At 39.1% G+C, this 12,520-nt stretch overlaps 1 long non-coding RNA gene across 1 annotated transcript; it reads left to right on the forward strand.

The window, feature by feature from the left end:
- Positions 1–8,619: 8,619 nt before the first annotated feature.
- On the forward strand, positions 8,620–9,734 carry LOC310754650. Its single transcript, XR_014543938.1, has 2 exons — positions 8,620–8,736; positions 9,612–9,734. It is a non-coding gene; the product is annotated as an uncharacterized lncRNA (long non-coding RNA).
- Positions 9,735–12,520: the final 2,786 nt, after the last annotated feature.

A 12,520-nucleotide genomic window follows, 5' to 3' on the forward strand; every position in this document is an offset into this window, starting at 1 on the left:
CTATCCTCTGAAGGTGCCCTGCACAAAAACCCCTGGATGTATCTGCCCACAATTTGACATGCTTGATCCACTCTGAAGGCTCTCCTGTATGTGAATTACATATAAATTGACCTGAAGCGGGAAATGTCACAGCTGTTTGTAGGTTCCCCATTATAGTGTATGGGGAACCGAGAGGTTCCAGAGCACAGATTGAAGCAAAGAAAGTGCAGAGTGGCTCAGAAAATACTATTTTTAAAAAAGAAGGAAACAGCATAGGTACAAGGCAAATCTTGGTACCCATGCACACCCCTAATATATACAGTCACCATGACTTATTGTAGTTGATAGACTTATCCTCCAAGGATTTGTCTAATCTTTTAAAGCCATCTAAGCCTTCTAAGCTGTTTAAGCTGGTGGCCCTCAACTCCTGTAATAACAAGTTCCATTTACATCAAAGGTGGGCAGCATTTTTCAGCCCAGCAGCTGAATTTCCTGCTAAGGATTGCACGCACTAATGGTGGGTGGAGCCAAAGGGGAGCAATTGATGTGACCCTTACCCTTCTACAGCACCTTACATTTCATCTACAGAAAATCAGAGGTCCACCACCACCACCACCTCTCTCCATTCTCCATCCAGGCAAAAAGCACTTGAGGAGGGCACGGAGCAGTGCAAGTTAGTGTTGCAAAACCTAGGGAGACCAGGTGGAGGCCTTGAGCTCAGTGGTGGACGATGACCACTGGGGCTGATAGGGCAGGAGGGAAGGAGGTCCACAGGAGGTGCAGCCAGAACCAACACCAGGTGGAGTCTGACCCAGTGAAAGGGAGAGCCAACTTCTTCTTGTTCTGGTCCCATCCTCCATCCTGCTGAGTTCTACAAAGTTAGCATTGAAGCTGAAAGGCATCTCCAAGGGGAAAAAAATAGGTATGTGGAATAATGAGAATTACCTGGATGTGAAGATCTAAATTTGGGACAAGCACTTTTTGGTGAGAGAATTCCAGCAGAGATTGAAAATCATAAAGTATGCAGAAAAGCAAAGCATTGAATATAGGCTGTTGGACCTTTAAAATGTGCCTGTGTGAGTTCCAAAACTTCCATCTTCCCCCAGCATAGGAAAAGACCACACATTTGGTAAGTTTGCTTACAGACACTGCAAAGGTGAAGTTTGTGTGCTTTTCCATGCACCAGTCAGAAAAGTTGCACAGGCAGTAAAAATCGGCTTAGTTACTGCGATGAAAGTTCATAAATTATTATTTTTTAAAATGATTTTTATTGAAATTTACAATCACCAGCCAACCCCCACCACCCAGTTCATAAATTATTGGCATGGGTACAAGAGTAGCTTGTTAAAGCCATGCGGTGTGAGATGCAGGAACCAGTTTGGACTTCCTCACATGTTGAGCTTCTCTGGTAGACTGGGAGAGAACAATAGGCCTGATTACCTAGCTCCTCCCAAGGTGAGGTAAGCCAGGCAGGACAGCTTACTCTATAGTCTTAACCCCTTTGTGTATTAATTATACTTAAGCATGTTGGTTATATGAGGTTGGTTATCCCACACCATAACCTAGTTATGAGTAACAAAGAAGAACAGGTGAGTCTGGCTGCAGACAGACTGAGCTGTTCTTGGCCTTAAGGACCAGCCTCCACTGATTGAGATTCTTAAATATCTCTAGCAAATGAGACTTCACCCAAGGCACTGTCAAGCAACTATTTTCATTAGGCAGTTTCTCCTTCATCTGAAATCTGCTTCCCAGTAATTTCCACCCACTGGGCCTCTCATCCTGCAGTTTGGAGCAATAGAGGAATCCATCTTCTTTTGACCAGAATATTCTGTAGATCAGATGTTTTGAAGAGAGATGTTTGCTTGCCTTAGGGTTGCCATACATCCGGGTGGAAACCACTGAAATATCCACGAAAATCCGGATGAATGGCAGCCCATTTCGGTAGTGTAGATTTAAAAAATCCCTAGTGGATCGAGGAATCCCAAAGACGCAGAACGAAGACATTGATTCTAAACTAACAAAAGAACTTGCCAGTTAGTTGGGTGTCCAAGAAGATGAACTCATAATGAACATTAAGATTTTCAGAATCAAGTCTGATAGAACAAAGTCAAACAAGGGACCAGGAGACTGTTTGGCCTTTTTCAACTCAAGATTGCTGAAGGATAAGATCTTGCAGAAAAGGAAACTGAGGATAGATGACAGAAACATAACAATCTTTAAAGAAATTCCAAAAAGACTCCTGAGAAAAACACAAAATTACAAAACACTGACAGATGTATTAAAGATTAATGCAATAAGATATAAATGGGAATTCGCGGAGGGAATAGCCTTTACCTTTAAAAACAGAAGAAAGACCCACAGAAATCCAGAAGAAGTCGGGAAATTCTGGAGAAAATGCAAGAGAGAGCTGGGAGGAGAAGTTATGCAGGAGAGAGAAGAGTGGCAAAGCCCAGAAAGAGAGTAAAAGAACAGATATTGAGAAGAACAATTAGAAGTAATTTAATAGATTAACTCCTTTTCTGTAAAATTAACCTTGATTTTATTTTAAAAAGTGTTATTAATAAAGTGTGATGAATCTTAACATTATTTTGTGGAATATTAATGGTTTAAATAACAAAACAAAAATAAACAAAACTGAACATATCCTAAAAAAGAAGAACTAGGATGTTATCTGCCTCCAGGAAACGCACATAGCTAGAAAACATGGGAGAGTTTTAATTAACAAGAGATAAGGGGTGGAATTTATAGCCTCAGATGTACCAAAAAGGGGATTGTAATATATATAAACCCAAAGATAGAATCTAAATTAATATTTAAAGATGACGATGGCAGGAGATTGGGAGTGCAACTGACAAGAGGAAAACAAAAAATAATACTGGTTGGTGTCTACGCCCCAAATAGAAACAAATCAGTATATTTTAAATCACTGTAGCGGTCCTGTATTCTCTGCAAAAATTGGGTCTTGCTCCTCAAGCCATCTTAAATTTGGGATTGGATTAAGCAAGATCCATGGTCAGGCAAAGAATTATGGACAGAGACGACAGGACTGCTTGAGGTCCCCTGATTACATAATTGCAGAACACGAGAGATATGTTGCTGTCCCGGCAGCATACCTCCATTTCCTTGTATCCAGAAATGAAAGAAGGGCCTTTACTCTCACCAGAAGTTCGGCTCTGCCCTTGCTGGTTCTGGAAGGATCTTTTGGAAAAGTCCCGTATGCCCAGAGACTTTGCACCAAATACCAAACATTATTAGAACCTAAGATGTCAGGGTGGTTGTCTCCATTGGAGGCCATTGCAGTTAAAAAAATCAATATGAAAAGTAATTGGGCAACCTATAATCAATTATTAAAAGAAGAGCAAGGACATTTGAAATTAAAATTATTTGAGGAAATAAGGCATTACCTCACCAATTGGCTCCAGTATCACCAGTTAAATAATGTATTTAATACGGATAAAAAATTAGGTTTCGGAAAAGAAGAATCCAAATTGCAAATTGTTCTATTAAAAACCAATAAGAAATGGAGACTTCCGGGTTGGCGCCTCTGGTAATGGCGGAATTCCTCTGATCGGGAGGAATTTGCCTCGTGGAATTTCGGGTCTGGCCGCCACGGCGAAGGCGGAGACCCTCTAAAAATCACAGGCGGGTGAAGCCTGTGAACGTGGGATTTGGCAGGCACCTTTTGCGCCTCCCCTATTTGCGGGGAAACCCAGTTTCGGGGATCCGGAGCGACGTGGGGTGAGCGGCGCAGTGCTTTGAATCTACTGCTTTTTCCACGGAGTGAAGCTGCATAGCTGTTGCCGGAGAGCGCTGACTTTTTCCTGTGGACAATTGGATCTTAAAGCAACTACCCGTGAGTAGACTGAAGAATTGGATTTTTAAACACCTTAATTGGCACCGAAACGGGGAGGTTCAAAACAGGAAGTCCGCCTTCCCCTTCTGTAAATAGACTGAAGCAAAGAGGCTGCAAGCTAAAGTCTTGGAAAGCCTATTGTAAAGGACTAAATTTCCACCAGAAAAAATACCAAACCCCCCTTGGAAGCAGGAGAAGAGGGGGGAGTTTTGGACTGTGTATCCCTGCAGGAGTGAGTGAAGGAAGTTAAAATACCACCGCTCCGAAACTGGAAACGGGCTGCTAGTAAGACTGACGTGTTTTGGAAGGTTCATTGACAGCGAATAGAACGTTCGGTGACAGCTAGCTAACAAGAGAGATGCTTTGTTTCATTGTATCTGTCTGCTCCTTAAAAAGGAGTAAAAGTAACTGAAAATTGAAACTAACTATATTGAACTTTATTGAGCTGCCTGAACTGTGTTTTAAAAGGAGATATTACGGATTAATACAAACAGAAACTGTTTCCCTCTAGAGGAAGCTTTTGAAATTGTTACAAGAGCTGGATTAGGGGAATTTCCAGCTGCAAGATAAAAACTGTGTGACTGTGGGATTGACCTTGAATTTTTTTAAGTGTTATGGCAGATGGAAAGGAAAAAATAGACCACCCAATTCAGGAAAAAACAACAAGGTCTGGGAAGTCTTGGCAGCAACCTAGGAGAGCCTCAACATCAGGGCCCCCTTCTTCTTCTGCGGCTGCGCCAACACATTCTAAATCAAGAGGAATGTTAACAGAAGAGGCCCTAGCGATCGCATTAAGTAAGATAAATGATTCATTGGAACAGCTTAACAAAAAAGCAGATGCGACAAATGCGAAAGTGGATGCTGCAACCACTAAAATTGATCTAAATACAGATAGTATAAATAATTTGGGACAAAAGGTCAATACCAACACAGAAACCATTCAGAAATTGATACAGGAATCTACTTTGATACGGCAGACAGCAGAGGAAGCTAAGGAAAAAGTTGCTGCTGTGGAAGGTAAAGTAACACAACTGGAGAAAGAGAGAGTCCCAGACCTACAGAGGCAACTTGATGATCACAAGCTGACGCTTTCTATGATTGAGCTCAAAGAAAAACAGACAAATTTGAGGATCAGAGCACTACCTGAATTGGAGAAGGAAAGTTTGATAGACTTTCTTACGCAGGAATTTGCTAATTTTTGGGACTTGGACTTGGATCAAGAGGAGTTCAGAATTGTGAGGGCCTTCAGACTTGGAAGAGGAGGCAAAAAAGAAAAGAATAGAATAAGAGACTGTTTGATCACCCTCCGAACTAAAGAAGAGAGGGACAGAATTTTGGGTTGGCATTACCAGAAGACTTTAGAAGTACAACAGTCAAGAGTGGAGATTTTTAAAGACGTCCCGAAATATCTCTTGGATCTTAGGTCTAACTACGGAGATTTGGTTGCTCTGCTGAGAAGGAATAAAATCGTCTTTAGGTGGGAGTTTCCCCAAGGTCTATCTTTAAGTCTCAAAGGAAGGAAAATAAAAATAAGATCAGTAGAAGACAAAGTAAAGTTTCTGTATAATTACGAAGAAGATCTACAGAAGGAACTTGGAAAAGAGCCAAGAGTACCAGATAGAAGATCACCAGATAGAGGACTAGAGCAAAGAGCATCGGACAGAAGATCACCAAAAAGAGGAATAGTGGATATAGCAACACTAACCTTTGGATTGGATCTCCCAGTGAAAGTGACACCAACACAACCAACAGAAGAAGAGCAAGCATTGGGTGCAGTTGGAGGAAAATCAGAGTAATTACACTATGGCGTTGCAAGTACTGAGCTGGAATGTAAATGGACTGAACTCCCCGGAAAAAAGGAGGAGAGTCTTTCATTTATTGAAAAAAGAACAATTGGACTTGATTTGTTTACAAGAAACACTTGTGATAAGGCTTCACAGGAAGATATTAAGTAATAAAAGATTGGGCCATGAATTTATCTCATCGGATAAAGTTAAAAAAAGAGGAATAGTTCTTTATGCAAAGGAGAGCCTATCACCGAAATTTATATTTAAAGATGATCAAGGAAGATTTGTGGCAATTGAAATTCAACTACAGGGAGAGAAATTTTTGATAGTAGGTATCTATGCACCAAATGAAGGAAAATCGGAATTTTTTAAGAAGTTACATGAGATTCTGATGGACTATATGGGTTATAATATGATTTTGATGGGAGACATGAATGGAGTGGTGTCTACAAATATGGACAAGGCACAGAGACAGGTAATTACCAAAGATGGTAGACTGCCAAAAACTTTCTTTGACATGACTGAAAATATGGATTTAGCTGACATCTGGAGAATGAAGAACCCTCTGGGAAGAGAGGGAACTTTCTTCTCTGAGGCTAAAATGACTTGGACAAGAATTGACCAAATTTGGGTAACTAGAGGATTGGTTCCGAAGACCAGTAAAGTGGAGATTTGCCCCAAAACTTGTTCTGATCAAATGCTGTGAAGATGGAACTGAAATTGACGCCAATTGGCTCCTTTAGATGGAGGATGAATATTACTTTGCTTAGGAATGAAGAAGTGACCAAGAAGGCCCAAAAAACTTTGAGAGACTATTTTGAGATAAATATGAATACTACAGTGGAAAAAAGAGTAATATGGGACGCAAGTAAAGCGGTTATGAGAGGATTTTTGATACAACAGAACGCAATCAAGAAAAGAATTCAAAATGAAAAAAAGGATAAAATCTTGGACAAAATAAAGGAGGAGAGAAGAAACTGAGAGCAAAACTAAAGTCACAGGAGATCCTGAAAGAGATAAAGTTATATCAAGTACAATATATGAAATTGATGAATCAGGAAATAGAATGGAAGATCAAACAGATGAGGCAAAAAACATTTGAATCAGCAAATAAGTGTGGAAAATTGTTGGCTTGGCAAATAAAAAAAAGACAAAAACTTAACACTATTACAAATTTGGAAGTGGAAGGAAAGAATATACAGAACCCAGTGGAGATTAGAAAGTGCTTCCAGAGGTATTTTAGACAACTTTATACACAGGAGAAGCAGAAAGAAATGGACATAGATCGATTTTTGAAAATAAATGGACTACAGAAAATCTCTCAGGAAAATAAGTTAATGTTGAACTATAAAATAACGGACCAGGAAGTGGAAGGGGCCATTCAGAACATGCAATTAGGTAAATCTCCAGGACCGGATGGCTTGACTTCAAGATATTACAGAACTCTGAAAGAATGCTTAATACAACCATTTAAGGAAGTCTGTAACGAAATATTGGAAGGGAAAAGGGCACCAGAGTCGTGGAAGGAAGCTTATATTACACTTATACCGAAAACGGAGACTGAAAAGACTGAAAAGACAGCTTAAGAATTACCGCCCCATATCGTTGCTTAATGTGGATTGTGGTTCGAGGACCCGATCCCGCCCCCAAGTGGAATGAATACACAAGGACACGTGATATAAGGTTAATGGGCAAGAAAAGGCCACAACTTTATTGATTACAGCAAGTGAAAAGGTATTGGCTTAGGCATTGGATTACGTCAATAAACAAGGGGGGTTTATTCACCAGTAGGTGGAGCCTGTTGATGCTAATCCAACTATAGGCTCTTCCCTGATGTCACCGAGGGTCGTGCCATGGCCTCCCGCCAAGCAGGCATCGGACAGAATACACGACCGCCAGATTCCTTTAACGGAATACCCAAAAATTGAAGGCATAGGCGATGGCCACACCTACCCTTCGACACCACGACACATTATTCCAATGCCTAACCTACCCACCCGCCCACAACCACTCCCCTCTCTTCAGGATGAGAGTCTTTATAAAATTTTTGCATTCATTTTGGCTAAAAGATTTTAAAAGGTGTTAGTAGAAGAAATTCATAAAGATCAAGCGGGCTTTCTCCCGGGCAGACATTTGTCTGATAATATGAGGAACATAATTAATACCTAGAAAAAATACAAGTGAATATTAATACTAAAGCAGTTCTGATATTTGTGGATGCGGAGAAAGCCTTCGATAATATCTCTTGGAATTTTATGAAGAAGAATTTACAGGGGATGGGGGTAGGCCAAGGTTTTGAAAATGGTATAGGTGCAATTTACTCAGAACAAAAGGCAAAATTAATTGTGAACAATGTAGTGACAGAAGAGTTTAGGATTGAGAAAGGAACACGACAAGGTTGCCCAATCTCTCCATTGCTTTTTATTTCGGTCCTGGAGGTTCTGTTAAACATGATTAGAAGGGACCGATTGGTTAAAGGCATACAAGTGGGAGCTAAGCAGTATAAACTGAAAGCATTTGCAGATGATCTAGTATTGACTTTACAGGAGCCAGAATCTAGTACTAAAAGGGTATTGGAACTGATTCAAGAATTTGGACAGGTTTCAGGTTTTAAGTTGAACAAGATGAAAACCAAGGTTTTAGAGAAAAATCTAACTGTGAATGAGAGAGAAAAGTTTCAGGAGGAGACAGGATTAACATTGGTTAAGAAAGTGAAATATTTAGGGGTCAACATGACTGCTAAGAACTTATTTAAGGATAACTATGAAAAATGTTGGGCTGAAGTGAAAAAGGACTTAGAAATTTGGTTAAATTTGAAGTTATCATTGCTAGGCTGAATTGCTGTGATAAAAATGAATGTACTGCCAAGGATGTTGTTTTTGTTTCAAACATTGCAAATTTTGGACAAGATGGATTGTTTCAAGTAGTGGCAGAGAGATATTTCTAGACTTGTCTGGCAGGGCAAGAAGCCTCGAATAAAATTTAAGATATTAACTGATGCTAAAGAAAGAGGTGGATTTGCCCTGCCAGACCTTAAACTTTACTATGAATCAGCTGCTTTTTGCTGGCTGAGAGAATGGCTGCTTCTTGAAAACACTGATGTGTTGGATTTAGAAGGTTTCAACAATGTATTTGGTTGGCATGCATACTTGTGGTATGATAAGGTAAAAGCACATAAAGCGTTTAAAAACCATATTGTTAGAAAAGCACTGTTTAATGTTTGGATAAGATATAAGGATTTGTTAGAAAATAAAACCCCAAGATGGTTGTCTCCAATGGAAGCGAAGGCTCAGAAAAAACTCAATATGGAGGCCAAATGGCCAAAATATTGGGAAATTTTAGAACAAGATGGAGACAGAATAAAACTACAGAGTTTTGAGAAATTGAAAAACAGAGTGCGAGATTGGCTTCATTATTACCAAATAATGGAGGCATATAATTCGGACAAAAAAGTTGGTTTCCAGGTGGAAAAATCAAAATTGGAAACAGAATTGTTAGATCCCAAAATTAAGAACTTGTCAAGAATGTATAACTTGCTGTTGAAATGGAACACTCAGGATGAAATGGTAAAATCTGCTATGATTAAATGGGCACAAGATGTTGGACATAACATTATGATGGCTGACTGGGAACTGTTATGGACCACAGGTATGAAATTTACGGCATGTAATGCTCTAAGAGAAAATTTAATGAAAATGATTTACAGGTGGTACATGACACCAGTCAAGCTTGCAAAAATTTATAATTTACCTGACAATAAATGTTGGAAATGTAATGAGACTGAAGGTACATTCTTTCACCTTTGGTGGACATGCCCAAGGATTAAGACATTCTGGGAGATTATTTATAATGAAATGAAAAAGGTATTTAAATATACATTCCTGAAGAAACCAGAGGCCTTTCTCCTGGGCATGGTCGGCCAATTGGTGCCAAAGAAGGACAGAACTTTTTTTATGTATGCAACAACAGCAGCAAGAATACTTATCGCGAAGTATTGGAAGACACAAAATTTACCCACCCGGGAAGAATGGCAGATGAAGTTGATGGACTATATGGAACTGGCGGAAATGACTGGCAGAATCCGAGACCAGGGAGAAGAGTCGGTGGAAGAAGATTGGAAAAAATTCAAAGATTATTTACAGAAATACTGTAAAATTAATGAATGCTAGAAAAATGTTGGAATGAAGTTATATGGCTTTAGCAGAAAGGTTATAAGGAATTAAGTATAAATGGATTTTTAATGTATCAAAGGGAAAAAAATAAGGTTAAAATAAGTTAAGATAAATTACAGGACAGAAAACTGAGGAAGATGGAAAGGATTTGCTGAAACAGTTAATTGAAGTGGAATACAGAAAGGGAGGTGTGAGGAAGTCGTGGAAATAAGTGAATGAAAGATAAGATACTGAAATTATGGATGTGTTTTAAATTGTGTTTGTTGTATTTTGTTAATTTAATGTTTTTAATGTCAGTGTTATGTAGTGTTTTTGTTTTTGTATTGTATTGTATTGTTTTGTTGAATTATTTTTCTTTCTTTTATACCCTTTAAACTGTTAATAAATATTATTTTTAAAAAATAAAAAAAAATAAAAAAAAACCAATAAGAAATTGTTATCTAAAATTTATGACTTACTACTAGAATGTGATCGGGAAGACAAACAAGTAAAAGATGTTATGATAAAATGGGCCCAGGACATCGGCCATGCAATTCAGATGGAACAGTGGGAGAGACTTTGGAGGTCGAATATTAGATTTCTCACCTGTACTACCATCAAGGAAAACCTATTGAAAATGTGTTATATGTGGTATATGACAACTTCTAAATTAGCTAAGATCTATAAATTAAAGTCTAATCTATGCTGGAAATGTAATAAAGCAGAAGGGACAATGATGCACGCATGGTGGGGCTGTGAGAAAGTAAAGAATTTCTGGGGGTGTATTCATGAGGAATTAAAAAAGATGTTTAAAATTTCAGTAGAAAAGAAGCCGGAGGCGTATTTATTGGGGATTTTAGGAAAAGATATCCCACAGGATAAGAAAAGATTATTCTTATATGCCACAGCTGCAGCCAGATTATTACTTGCTAGAAACTGGAAAGGGGATACTATCCCCACAGAGGAAGATTGGATAAGTAAATTATGTGAATTTATAGAATTAGCTAAACTAACGGCAGCCATAAGAAATCAGTCTAAGGAAGTAATGGCAATGTTTTGAGGAAAATATGAAAAAAACACTGTTCTAAAGAAAACATATTGATATGCATAGAATAAGTATGTAAAGAGGAACTAATAAAATGATCAATATAAGGACACAATGTAAATAAGAGTATGCAATAAAGGATGTCGAGTTGTGGTGGAGGGAAAGCACACGGATGCAAATTATAGTTATTAGTATATATGAGTTCAGGTTTGGTAAAATATGGTTTATGAATTGTAACTATGTTTTTCATTTTCTTTCTGTTTGTGAACAATAAAATTAATAAAAAAGAGGGGGGGAACAGTGTTATAACGTCCATCACTTTGGGGATGCTCTTCAGTGAATTTTCTAGAGTTAGTACTATGTTATCTGCAAACGCTTTAAGTTTGCAATTCTGATGTCCAGTTTGAATCCCTGTAATTTCAGTGTCCTCTATAGTTTTCCTGTCAAGAACTTCCAGTATCAGGATAAATAACAATGGCGACAGTGGGAATCCCTGCCTTGTGCCTTTTTCTATTACTACATTCACTTGTTATGCCACCATTGACAATTTGCCCTTTGTTCATGGTAAAACGCTTTGATTCCATTAATGAATATGTTCACCCAATTTATATGCCACCCTTCCTGCCCGAAGGCACCCAGGACAACAAACACATAAATAATAAAAAAAACATTTTTAAAGCGTTCTAAAAACAGTTAAAAGTATTCTAAGTTAAAAGTATTCTCTCAACCAGTGATTTTCATATGGCCAAAACCAGTATTTTTCAACCATCCCAGTGCCTGGGTAAATAGGAATATGTCAAAATTCTTCCTGAAAGGCAATAATGAGGGATGCAGATGCACCTCAGAAGGGAGTGCATTCCACAAATGGGGATCTGCCATTAAAAAGGCTCTGTCACAGGTCAACACCAACTACATAGGACCCACCACAAACAGGGCTTTACCTGCCCATCATAGAAGTCTGGGTTGGTTTATACTGGGGAAGGCACTGTTTAAATTACTTGTGTCCCAAACCTTTCAAGGCTTTATATGGCATTACTAACACCCTGTGTTGGTCTCAGTCATTTACTGGCAGTCAGTCCAGTGCTTTCAGGACCAGAGACATACATGATCCCAATGGGGTTCCCCACTTACTAGCCTAGCAGCCACATTCCACACTAGCTATAGCCTCCATACCATATCTAAGGGCAGCCCCACATGCAGTGCATTAGAGTAATCCAGTAGATATAAATGTTCTTTTTTTCAGACTAAGCATACTCTGCTCATTTGACCTTTCCTCATAGGAATCTGTCCAGCTGCTGAATGACTGTCAGGATGGTGGTTGTAAGGGGGCTCAGTGGGGAGAGGACACTCACCCCCATTCTGAAGGCCTAACTTTACCAGTGCTGCCATCTTTTGGGCTACAGTGTTGCTTATCAACTCCTTCCCTTTATTCCGACAGCCTAGGAGGATGGCTACTGATTCTCAGAGTAGGTGAACAGGGACAGGCAAAGCAGTAGGTTCAAGGCACATTTGGTTGCCCGGGAATACAAATTAGATACATGGTTTAAATATACAGTGCCGTTGTCTCCTCTGTGTCTGTGTCTGAATTCTGTAGAGCAATTTTCAGCTTGTTACCCTCCAGGCCTGACGCAACCATGTCTTGTAAAAGAACAAATTGATCCTGTTTACAGTTTGCCAACGTTTTTGCAAGCATTGGTTAAGCTCT

This window comes from Podarcis filfolensis, assembly GCF_964270895.1.
Source record: "Podarcis filfolensis genome assembly, chromosome: Z".
NCBI lineage: Eukaryota > Metazoa > Chordata > Lepidosauria > Squamata > Lacertidae > Podarcis > Podarcis filfolensis.